General features: G+C 43.0%; 1 protein-coding gene across 4 annotated transcripts in view; it reads left to right on the forward strand.

Moving 5' to 3' along the window:
- LOC139533842 (apoptotic protease-activating factor 1-like) overlaps nucleotides 1-12,918 on the forward strand; it is a 69,721-nt gene that overhangs the window by 54,460 nt on the left and 2,343 nt on the right. The window lies entirely within an intron of this gene.

Consider the following 12,918-nt stretch of genomic DNA (forward strand, 5'->3'; position numbering starts at 1 on the left):
GTCGGTAGTGTTGTCAGACCTCACTTCTCTAGGTGATTCAAGACCAAGAGAAGACATCCAACCTTATCTCACCTTTTCACACTCGCTGTTGTTGCTCTCCATCTCTCTGTTCCCCACAGGATGTCTCTCACTCTCCTAATGGCATCTCTCCTCTCTCACTCTCTGACTCTCTCTTTCTCTCACTCTCTCTTTTACTCGCTCACTTTGTCTCTCTCTCTCTCTCTGTCTGTTTCTCCCTCTCCCTTTCTCTCAGGTGTTAATTCTGTTTCTTTCCCTTTTCATCTCCCCATTGGAACCCCTCTCTCAATCTCTCCTTCCATCATAAGCTGCTGAACAGGGGTAAGAATTGGGTAAAATATCAGAGCTTTCTGCTTCTCTCTCTCTGTCTCTCTGTCGCTCTCTCTGTGTGTGTTATGGTCGTTAAGTGTATGCTAACAAGACCCAGGTGGCCAGTGAGGGGGAGGGAGAGAGAGAGGAGTCAAGGTTAATATGAACTTCCCCTGGAGAGGTGGAAAGGGGGAGAAAAGAAAGAGTACATTCGTGAGGGAGAGAATCATAGAGACGGAAGGGTGTGAGTTAGAAAGAGAGAGATGGAGGTAAATTGTGTGATTGGTGTCCCCCATAAAGCTAAATAATCCATCTGTAAATATCTTGTTCAGTTGCTGAAACCCTGTTAATAATGTTTAATAGTCAGTCGGCTAACAATATTGGACGAGAAATGTATATTATGCTGATTGGTTCGTTCAAGTCCCCCGATTTAACGTCACAAACACCTAGTTTAGTAATAAAAAGGCTCTCCGTTGCCTTCCCATGACAACGGTGCATTTTCTAATGCTTGTAGATACAGCACTCTTACACCACAATCTATGTCGGTAAATAGATTGGATGAAGTCATCCGATAAGACATGGTGGAGCGAGTCAGTAGGAGAGAACCTTGTCAGTGTAGATCTGTTGTTCCTCCCCAGTCATAACACCACGTACTGATAGTTCCCAACAGAGGAGCTGCAGGAGAGCCATGCCACACTCCACGCAGAGCAGAGACATGCCTCTAAAAATACACACACACTACCTGTCACATCACATACTTTCAATCACAGTTCTGTGCTATGTGGTGGCTTTGTGTGTATGTAGTATAAATTAATATGCAGGCTTATAATTTAAAGTATAAATTAAATGTGTATTTCGGATAGAATTACGATCAGACACCATACAGTTATTATATTTGTGTGTTCATATTTTTCTGATTCCAAGATCAAAAGATACATCTTGGTCTTTGAAAGAGCCAGCTATTGTCAACGTTCCCTTGAGTAAGGACCACCCAAACTGCTCATTGGCTGCTCTCTGCTCCAGCTTCTCCAACTTAATGTGTGTTTGCGTGTACACACACACACACACACACACACACACATTCTAATGTATAAAGCATAATGTTAGGTACAAAATGACTGGTAGTTTAGGAATGCAGACAGTCGGTCTCTAACAGACAGACAGAGAGACAGATCTCGTGGGGTCGTGGGGTAAAAGTGCATAGTTTAAAGTGGCTAATGATACATGTATTACATAAAGATGTCAAGATGCAGTAGATGATATAGAGTACAGTATATACATTATATTAAGTGGCATTGTTTAAAGTGGCTAGTGATACATTTTTGATCAATTTCCATCAATTTCCATTATTAAAGTGAGCTGGAGTTGAGTCAGTATGTTGGCAGCAGCCACTCGATGTTAGTGGTGGCTCTTTAACAGTCTGATGGCCTTGAGATAGAAGCTGTTTTTCAGTCTCTCGGTCCCTGCTTTGATGCACCTGTACTGACCTCGCCTTCTGGATGATAGCGGCGTGAACAGGCAGTGGCTCGGGTGGTTGTTGTCCTTGATGATCTTTATGGCCTTCCTGTGACATCGGGGGGTGTAGGTGTCCTGGAGGGAGAGCTACAGTATATCTCTTTTCAGGCTCATGGCATAAACCCAACATGATGTAGTGAAATATGTATCCCCCCCCCCCCCCCCCCAAAGCCTGTTGTTCCCATGCTCCTCTCATTAAACCTGGGTTAATTGTCTTTGGCTGTGGGAGAGAGAGGGGACATGTTATACCTTACACCCCAGGACGAGATGGTGGAGAGAAAGAGAGGCAAGATGTGGGAGAGAGTTAGGGAAGAGAGGGAAAGGGCTTTAGGGAAGAGAGGGAAAGGGCTTTAGGGAAGAGAGGGAAAGGGCTTTAGGGAAGAGAGGGAAAGGGCTTTAGGGAAGAGAGGGAAAGGGCTTTAGGGAAGAGAGGGAAAGGGCTTTAGGGAAGAGAGGGAAAGGGTTAGGGAAGAGAGGGAAAGGGTTAGGGAAGAGAGGGAAAGGGTTTGGGAAGAGAGGGAAAGGTAGGTAGAGACAGGAGAGAAACACAGACACACACGCAGACATGTGGACCGACACACACGCAGACATGTGGACCGACAGACACGCAGACAGACACGCAGACAGACACGCAGACAGACAGACACGCAGACAGACAGACACGCAGACAGACAGACAGACAGACAGACAGACAGACAGACAGACAAAGGTAGAGGGTTAAGGTTAGGGAAGAGTGGGAAAGGTAGAGGTAGGTGGAGACAGGAGAGAAACACACACACACACACGGTCTTGCCAGGACAGAGAGTACATATGCATATAGAAATTGATACAATGCCATCCCTTCCGAGAGAGAGGAGGTGGAGGGAGAGGAAGGGATGAAGAGAGGGAGGTAAAAAAAAAAGACTCAGAGGGCAAGAAAGAATGAGACGGGAAGACCGAGGAAGACTGAGAGCTGGAGGAGGGGAGAGAGAGCTGGATGAGGGGAGAGAGAGCTGGAGGAGGGGGGAGAGAGCTGGAGGAGGGGAGAGAGAGCTGGATGAGGGGAGAGAGAGCTGGAGGAGGGGAGAGAGAGCTGGAGGAGGGGAGAGAGAGCTGGAGGAGGGGGGAGAGAGCTGGAGGAGGGGGGAGAGAGCTGGAGGAGGGGGAGAGAGCTGGAGGAGGGGGGAGAGAGAGCTGGATGAGGGGAGAGAGAGCTGGAGGAGGGGGGAGAGAGCTGGAGGAGGGGAGAGAGAGCTGGAGGAGGGGGGAGAGAGCTGGAGGAGGGGAGAGAGAGCTGGAGGAGGGGAGAGAGAGCTGGAGGAGGGGAGAGAGAGCTGGAGGAGGGGAGAGAGAGCTGGAGGAGGGGAGAGAGAGCTGGAGGAGGGGAGAGAGAGCTGGAGGAGGGGAGAGAGAGCTGGAGGAGGGGGAGAGAGCTGGAGGAGGGGAGAGAGAGCTGGAGGAGGGGAGAGAGAGCTGGAGGAGGGGAGAGAGAGCTGGAGGAGGGGAGAGAGAGCTGGAGGAGGGGAGAGAGAGCTGGAGGAGGGGAGAGAGAGCTGGAGGAGGGGAGAGAGAGCTGGATGAGGGGAGAGAGAGCTGGAGGAGGGGGGAGAGAGCTGGAGGAGGGGAGAGAGAGCTGGAGGAGGGGAGAGAGAGATGGAGGAGTTAAAGGATTAACTGTGCATCAATATTTCAATATTTGTTGAATAATGCAGCCGTTGTGTCAGACAGCGTTTCCCTCTCTCTCTGCTTTGTCCTGGGTGCTGACACACACACACACACACACACACACACACACACACACACACACACACACACACACACACACTGGCATTGACATACATACACTGAGTGTACAAAACATTAAGAACATGCTCTTTCCATGACAGACAGACCAGGTGATTCCAGGTAAAAGCTTATTGATGTTAAATCCACTTCAATCAGTGTAGATGAAAGGGAGGAGGCAGGTTAAAGAAGGATTTTTAATCGTTGAGACAATTGAGACATGGATTGTGTGTGTGCCATTCAGAGGGTGAATATTTAAGTGCCTTTAAACGGGTTATGGTAGTAGGTGCCAGACGCACCAGTTTGAGTCAAGAACTGCAACTCTACTGGGTTTTTCACGCTCAACAGTTTCCCGTGTGTGTCAAGAATGGTCCACCACCCAAAGGACATCCAGCCAACTTGACACAACTGTGGAAAGCATTGAAGTCAACATGGGTCAGCATCCCTGTGGAACGCTTTAGACACCTTGTAGAGTCCATGCCTTGATGAATTGAGGCTTTTCGGAGGACAACATTGAGGGAGGTGGTATATTTTGTACATCAGTGTACAGTTGTAATATAGGCCTACAGTGTACTGGTATTCACCTAGTTCACTCAGTTCTCTCACCTTTTATTTGATCATCTCTCTCCCTCCATCTCCTTTCCTGTGGCTACCTTGTCCCAGAGCCTGTAGGAGTTGAAAAAGAGCAAGGGATCTGTACGCATTATCCCTGGGCACTTTGTCTGAGTGTGCTCGCTTAAGAGAGATTGCTCACACACATATAAACACCTGCCTCTCCATCTCTCTCCCTCTTTCCCTATTTCTCTCTCTCTCCTCCCATCCAACTCTCTCTCTCTCACACACACATACCCACTCTGTGTTGTGACTGGGCCTGGCAGGCTGTGTTTCTATCATGTAAGTCTTGAGTTTTTCCCTGGGCAGCTTCAATAGACAGACCTGCTCAGCTCTGCAAAAGCTGCAAGCACCTGTCACAGCCAGTTTATTCCAGTGGACTGGGTTATTTCTACACATACTGACACACACACATACTCTCAGTATACAAGCCTGCATATTAACATACTGACACACACAAATATACGCTCAGTATACAAGCCTGCATATTAACATACTGACACACACAAATATACGCTCAGTATACAAGCCTGCATATTAACATACTGACACACAAATATACGCTCAGTATACAAGCCTGCATATTAACATACTGACACACAAACATACTCTCAGTATACAAGCCTGCATATTAACATAGACACACAAACATACTCTCAGTATACAAGCCTGCATATTAACATACTGACACACAAACATACTCTCAGTATACAAGCCTGCATATTAACATACTGACACACACACATACTCTCAGTATACAAGACTGCATATTAACATACAGACACACAAACATACTCTCAGTATACAAGACTGCATATTAACATACTGACACACAAACATACTCTCAGTATACAAGCCTGCATATTAACATACAGACACACAAACATACGCTCAGTATACAAGCCTGCATATTAACATACTGACACACAAACATACTCTCAGTATACAAGCCTGCATATTAACATAGAAACACAAACATACTCTCAGTATACAAGCCTGCATATTAACATACAGACACACAAACATACTCTCAGTATACAAGCCTGCATATTAACATACTGACACACAAACATACTCTCAGTATACAAGCCTGCATATTAACATAGAAACACAAACATACTCTCAGTATACAAGCCTGCATATTAACATACAGACACACAAACATACTCTCAGTATACAAGCCTGCATATTAACATACAGACACACAAACATACTCTCAGTATACAAGCCTGCATATTAACATACTGACACACAAACATACTCTCAGTATACAAGACTGCATATTAACATACTGACACACACACATACTCTCAGTATACAGGCCTGCATATTAACATACTGACACACAAACATACTCTCAGTATACAGGCCTGCATATTAACATACTGACACACACACATACTCTCAGTATACAGGCCTGCATATTAACATACTGACACACAAACATACTCTCAGTATACAAGACTGCATATTAACATACTGACACACACACATACTCTCAGTATACAGGCCTGCATATTAACATACTGACACACACACATACTCTCAGTATACAGGCCTGCATATTAACATACTGACACACAAACATACTCTCAGTATACAGGCCTGCATATTAACATACTGACACACAAACATACTCTCAGTATACAAGCCTGCATATTAACATACTGACACACAAACATACTCTCAGTATACAAGCCTGCATATTAACATACTGACACACAAACATACTCTCAGTATACAAGCCTGCATATTAACATAGACACACAAACATACTCTCAGTATACAAGCCTGCATATTAACATACTGACACACAAACATACTCTCAGTATACACGCCTGCATATTAACATACAGACACACACACATACTCTCAGTATACAAGCCTGCATATTAACATACTGACACACAAACATACTCTCAGTATACAAGCCTGCATATTAACATAGACACACAAACATACTCTCAGTATACAAGCCTGCATATTAACATACAGACACACAAACATACTCTCAGTATACAAGACTGCATATTAACATACTGACACACAAACATACTCTCAGTATACAAGCCTGCATATTAACATACAGACACACAAACATACTCTCAGTATACAAGCCTGCATATTAACATACTGACACACAAACATACTCTCAGTATACAAGCCTGCATATTAACATACTGACACACAAACATACGCTCAGTATACAAGCCTGCATATTAACATACTGACACACACACACATACTCTCAGTATACAGGCCTGCATATTAACATACTGACACACACACATACTCTCAGTATACACGCCTGCATATTAACATAGACACAAACATACTCTCAGTATACAAGACTGCATATTAACATACTGACACACAAACATACTCTCAGTATACAAGCCTGCATATTAACATACTGACACACAAACATACTCTCAGTATACAAGACTGCATATTAACATACTGACACACAAACATACTCTCAGTATACAGGCCTGCATATTAACATACTGACACACACAAACATACTCTCAGTATACAAGCCTGCATATTAACATACTGACACACAAACATACTCTCAGTATACAAGCCTGCATATTAACATACTGACACACAAACATACGCTCAGTATACAAGACTGCATATTAACATACAGACACACAAACATACTCTCAGTATACAAGCCTGCATATTAACATACTGACACACACAAACATACTCTCAGTATACAAGACTGCATATTAACATACTGACACACAAACATACTCTCAGTATACAAGCCTGCATATTAACATACAGACACACAAACATACTCTCAGTATACAAGCCTGCATATTAACATAGACACACACAAACATACTCTCAGTATACAAGACTGCATATTAACATACTGACACACAAACATACTCTCAGTATACAGGCCTGCATATTAACATAGACACAAACATACTCTCAGTATACAAGCCTGCATATTAACATACAGACACACAAACATACTCTCAGTATACAAGACTGCATATTAACATACAGACACACAAACATACTCTCAGTATACAAGCCTGCATATTAACATAGACACACACAAACATACTCTCAGTATACAAGACTGCATATTAACATACTGACACACAAACATACTCTCAGTATACAAGCCTGCATATTAACATAGACACACACAAACATACTCTCAGTATACAAGCCTGCATATTAACATACTGACACACAAACATACGCTCAGTATACAAGCCTGCATATTAACATACTGACACACACAAACATACTCTCAGTATACAAGCCTGCATATTAACATACTGACACACAAACATACTCTCAGTATACAGGCCTGCATATTAACATAGACACAAACATACTCTCAGTATACAAGCCTGCATATTAACATACAGACACACAAACATACTCTCAGTATACAAGCCTGCATATTAACATACTGACACACAAACATACTCTCAGTATACAGGCCTGCATATTAACATACAGACACACAAACATACTCTCAGTATACAAGCCTGCATATTAACATACAGACACACAAACATACTCTCAGTATACAATCCTGCATATTAACATACAGACACACAAACATACTCTCAGTATACAATCCTGTATATTAACATACTGACACACACAAACATACTCTCAGTATACAAGCCTGCATATTAACATACTGACACACACACACATACTCTCAGTATACAAGCCTGCATATTAACATACTGACACACACAAACATACTCTCAGTATACAAGCCTGCATATTAACATACTGACACACACAAACATACTCTCAGTATACAAGCCTGCATATTAACATACTGACACACACAAACATACTCTCAGTATACACGCCTGCATATTAACATACTGACACACACAAACATACGCTCAGTATACAAGCCTGCATATTAACATACTGACACACACAAACATACGCTCAGTATACAAGCCTGCATATTAGCATAGACACACAAACATACTCTCAGTATACAAGCCTGCATATTAACATACTGACACACACAGGCTCATTCTAGTGTACTGTATGCACTCTAGCATAAGCTAATACTCACTAGACACACACAGTACAGAGTAGTACACAGTATACTAACACATTTAGTCAGTGCGTGTGTGTGTGTTAGACTGGTTGTTATTCTATATTAGGATATCCAGATATCATCATCATCATCAGTGTTCATATTAGAAGACTTGGCAGGAGGGGGCAGCAAGCTGTGCTGCTGGATTGGAAAGTTTTCTAACTCATGAGAACTCAAGATGGCACAAACACACACACACACACACACATACAAGTTACAAACACACGCACATGAAGAAAAACAGAGCTTACAGTACACGTATGCGCACACACACACACCAGGACATTGCATCTTTCTGCTTCGCTAACACCATCATAAATCAATGGCAGCACAGTAATAGTGTTCATATCAGCAGCACCATCTGTTCTACAGAGGACACACACATTCCATCATGACTTGTACTGCAGTATTCTCTTGGTGGTCATTAGACCTTTGTCAAATAAGGCCCCTCTTGTAGTGTGTGTCTGTGTGTACCTATTTTACAGTGACTTTGTCACTGTCATGTTCGTTCCCTCCCTTGCCCTGGTCTCTCCCCGCATCATGTACCCCACATGTACACACTGTCCCCAGCACATTGTTTCATTGAAAAATACTGCACCAAACATCTTAGTTACATGTCAAATTGATGCTGCACCAAACATTTTAGTTACATGTAAAATTGATGCTGCACCAAACATCTTAGTTACATGTAAAATTGATGCTGCACCAAACATTTTAGTTACATGTAAAATTGATGCTGCACCAAACATTTTAGTTACATGTAAAATTGATGCTGCACCAAACATCTTAGTTACATGTAAAATTGATGCTGCACCAAACATCTTAGTTAGATGTAAAATTGATGCTGCACCAAACATCTTAGTTAGATGTAAAATTGATGCTGCACCAAACATCTTAGTTACATGTAAAATTGATGCTGCACCAAACATTTTAGTTACATGTAAAATTGATGCTGCACCAAACATTTTAGTTACATGTAAAATTGATGCTGCACCAAACATCTTAGTTACATGTAAAATTGATGCTGCACCAAACATTTTAGTTACATGTAAAATTGATGCTGCACCAAACATTTTAGTTAGATGTAAAATTGATGCTGCACCAAACATCTTAGTTAGATGTAAAATTGATGCTGCACCAAACATTTTAGTTACATGTCAAATTGATGCTGCACCAAACATCTTAGTTACATGTAAAATTGATGCTGCACCAAACATCTTAGTTAGATGTAAAATTGATGCTGCACCAAACATTTTAGTTACATGTCAAATTGATGCTGCACCAAACATTTTAGTTACATGTCAAATTGATGCTGCACCAAACATCTTAGTTACATGTAAAATTGATGCTGCACCAAACATTTTAGTTACATGTCAAATTGATGCTGCACCAAACATCTTAGTTACATGTAAAATTGATGCTGCACCAAACATCTTAGTTACATGTAAAATTGATGCTGCACCAAACATTTTAGTTACATGTAAAATTGATGCTGCACCAAACATCTTAGTTACATGTAAAATTGATGCTGCACCAAACATCTTAGTTAGATGTAAAATTGATGCTGCACCAAACATCTTAGTTAGATGTAAAATTGATGCTGCACCAAACATTTTAGATGTAAAATTGATGCTGCACCAAACATCTTAGTTACATGTAAAATTGATGCTGCACCAAACATCTTAGTTAGATGTAAAATTGATGCTGCACCAAACATCTTAGTTAGATGTAAAATTGATGCTGCACCAAACATTTTAGATGTAAAATTGCACGACTAAGATCTCTTCGACAAAATGAATGACAGATTTCTTGGAATAATTCAGACTATTTTGAGGAAGTATATCCTGGCTACGGCATGTCAAAATGGACAAACAGTACTATTTCTGCTTTTTCCTCCTTTTTCAAGCATAGGTCTTTCAAGGCAGTATGCGAGCACACTCGTTTGGTTCAGCTAGCCGTGTTCAGCTAGCCGTGTTCGGCTAGGCATCAGCTGAACTGAAGCATGCTGACCCCTTTAGCAGGAACCACATGCTCTCTTTTCTCTCTCTCTGGGGTTAGAGTTTGGAGGATGTGGAGTGAAGTCCTCTCCTCTGTCATTCTCGTTCTCTTTATTCGGTCTCTTCTAATCCCTTGCTGGTTGTCTGTCTTTATTCTGATCCCTTGCTGGTGGTCTGTCTTTATTCTCATCCCTTGCTGGTGGTCTGTCTTTATTCTCATCCCTTGCTGGTGGTCTGTCTTTATTCTCATCCCTTGCTGGTGGTCTGTCTTTATTCTCATCCCTTGCTGGTGGTCTGTCTTTATTCTCATCCCTTGCTGGTGGTCTGTCTTTATTCTCATCCCTTGCTGGTGGTCTGTCTTTATACTCATCCCTTGCTGGTGGTCTGTCTTTATTCTCATCCCTTGCTGGTGGTCTGTCTTTATTCTCATCCCTTGCTGGTGGTCTGTCTTTATACTCATCCCTTGCTGGTTGTCTTTCGATCAAAGGATATTTACAAGAGAGATTGAGTTTGAGAGACTAGGAGTTTTGTGCGCACATGAGTGTGAGTGGGGGGAGCTGTTTTTCTTTCCTCTGAGACTTAATCACACTTCCCTCTCAGTATGGGGTACCACCTCCTCCATCACGCGAAGCTGTCAAATAGGAAGAATAGTACTTTATTTTTATATCCATCCGTTACTACAGAAACCTTCTTCTCTGTTGTCAACAGGCAGGCCACAGACACACGCACACAGACGCACGCACGCACGCACACAGACACACACACAGACACACCACTCCAAGTGCAGCACTACCTAGAGTTATCTATGGTTAAGAGCATTGCTGAAAGCAGTAACTATCTATATCCATGGCTCCATATCTGTGTTGCCCAGTCTGGGATTAGAATCAGCAGTCTTACAGCTACAGTACAGGGTTTATTTATTATTAACTCGCCTCACTGTATCTCTCCTCTCTCCAAATATTTATATGGAAATGGAGGGTGTGTGAAAAAGGAGAGGGGAGAGAATAAAATGAGAGATGGAGAGAAAGAGATACATTTAGAGACAAAGAGAGAGAGAGATCTTAGTGGTGTTAAATATTGAAGACCTTTGTCTTGTTGTGTTGCATGGTTATGTAACAGCTGTGTGTGTGTGTGTGACACACAGGGATCTGAAAGGGAATCACCTACCGGACCTTCTCCATCTATCCTTCTCTCCTTTCCTCCATCTCTCCCTCTCTTCTCCACAGAAGCATACCTCATTAAGTCAAAACAGACATCCTGTTTTTCCTCCTATTTGTTTTAATGAGACCCTCCATTCCTCAGTCTTCATAGATCTAGAATAGTCAGCTTGAGGCCCTACGGAGCTCAGTCACCCCACTTCACTGCAGCCCGCTCCATACGCTGCACACACAGTGGTGTTGGTATTCCACAGACCATGGCCTAAACCCCTGCAGAGGATTGTTGTGTACAGACCGAGCCATTACACAGCATGGGCCTCACACTCATAGACTAGAGATAGGGGGGTACAAGAGTGGCAGACAGTCAGACTCACCACACACACAAATATTAATGAATGATACAAACACCTCAAACACACAAAGGAGTCTCATTTGCAAGCTGTACTTGCAGGGGAATGGAAAATGAGACCCCTTTTGTGTGTTTGAGGAATTTGCATGATTCATTAATATTTCTGTGTCTGTGGTATGTTTGTGCGTGCGTGCGTGCGTGTGAGAATGTGTGTACTTGAGTACGATGGTACAAGAATACTACTGCTAATACTGCAACAGTTGATGCTGCACACACTCTCTCGGAGACAGACTTGTCCTGGTTTTTCCTCAGACCCACAATAACAGCTGGGTGTTAGAAGCTGCTAGGTTTCTCCCTTCCACTAATGGAATTGAGAAAGTGGAAATATGTTCTGCAGGGAGATAAGTGGTGTGATGATACTGTCTGTTTTCATTGGCTTGATAAAAGAGCTTGAAGTGAATATTATTCTGGGAAATGTGGAAGATTGGCATGTCTTCGTTTGAGACACCTCCCGCGCGCACACTTGATATGATTGACTTGGTGTCTTTGATAGTGGATTCCTGAGAGGTGGAACTTCAATGAAAAAATTACAGCTTAGCAGGTCTCATTGAACAGAATCGGTTAGCAAAACCGTGTGTGTGTGTGGCTGACAAGACCAAACTGCATCACTGATCTATTTATCAGAAGGGCTCTTACAGGGTACTGTACATCAGTGGTAGGAGCTTAGAGACGCACTTAAACTGATAACTAACTCTGTCTGTCTCTCTCACCCTCTCATTATCTCACTCTCCCTCTCTTGCCCCTGCTCTCTCTCTCTCTCTCTCCCTCTCTTGCCCCTGCTCTCTCTCTCCCTCTCTTGCCCCTGCTCTCTCTCTCTCTCTCCCTCTCTTGCCCCTGCTCTCTCTCTCCCTCTCTTGCCCCTGCTCTCTCTCTCTCTCTCCCTCTCTTGCCCCTGCTCTCTCTCTCGCTCTCCCTCTCTTGCCCCTGCTCTCTCTCTCACTCTCCCTCTCTTGCCCCTGCTCTCTCTCTCTCTCTCCCTCTCTTGCCCCTGCTCTCTCTCTCACTCTCCCTCTCTTGCCCCTGCTCTCTCTCACT

Source organism: Salvelinus alpinus, chromosome 11 (genome assembly GCF_045679555.1).
Source record: "Salvelinus alpinus chromosome 11, SLU_Salpinus.1, whole genome shotgun sequence".
NCBI classification, from domain to species: domain Eukaryota; kingdom Metazoa; phylum Chordata; class Actinopteri; order Salmoniformes; family Salmonidae; genus Salvelinus; species Salvelinus alpinus.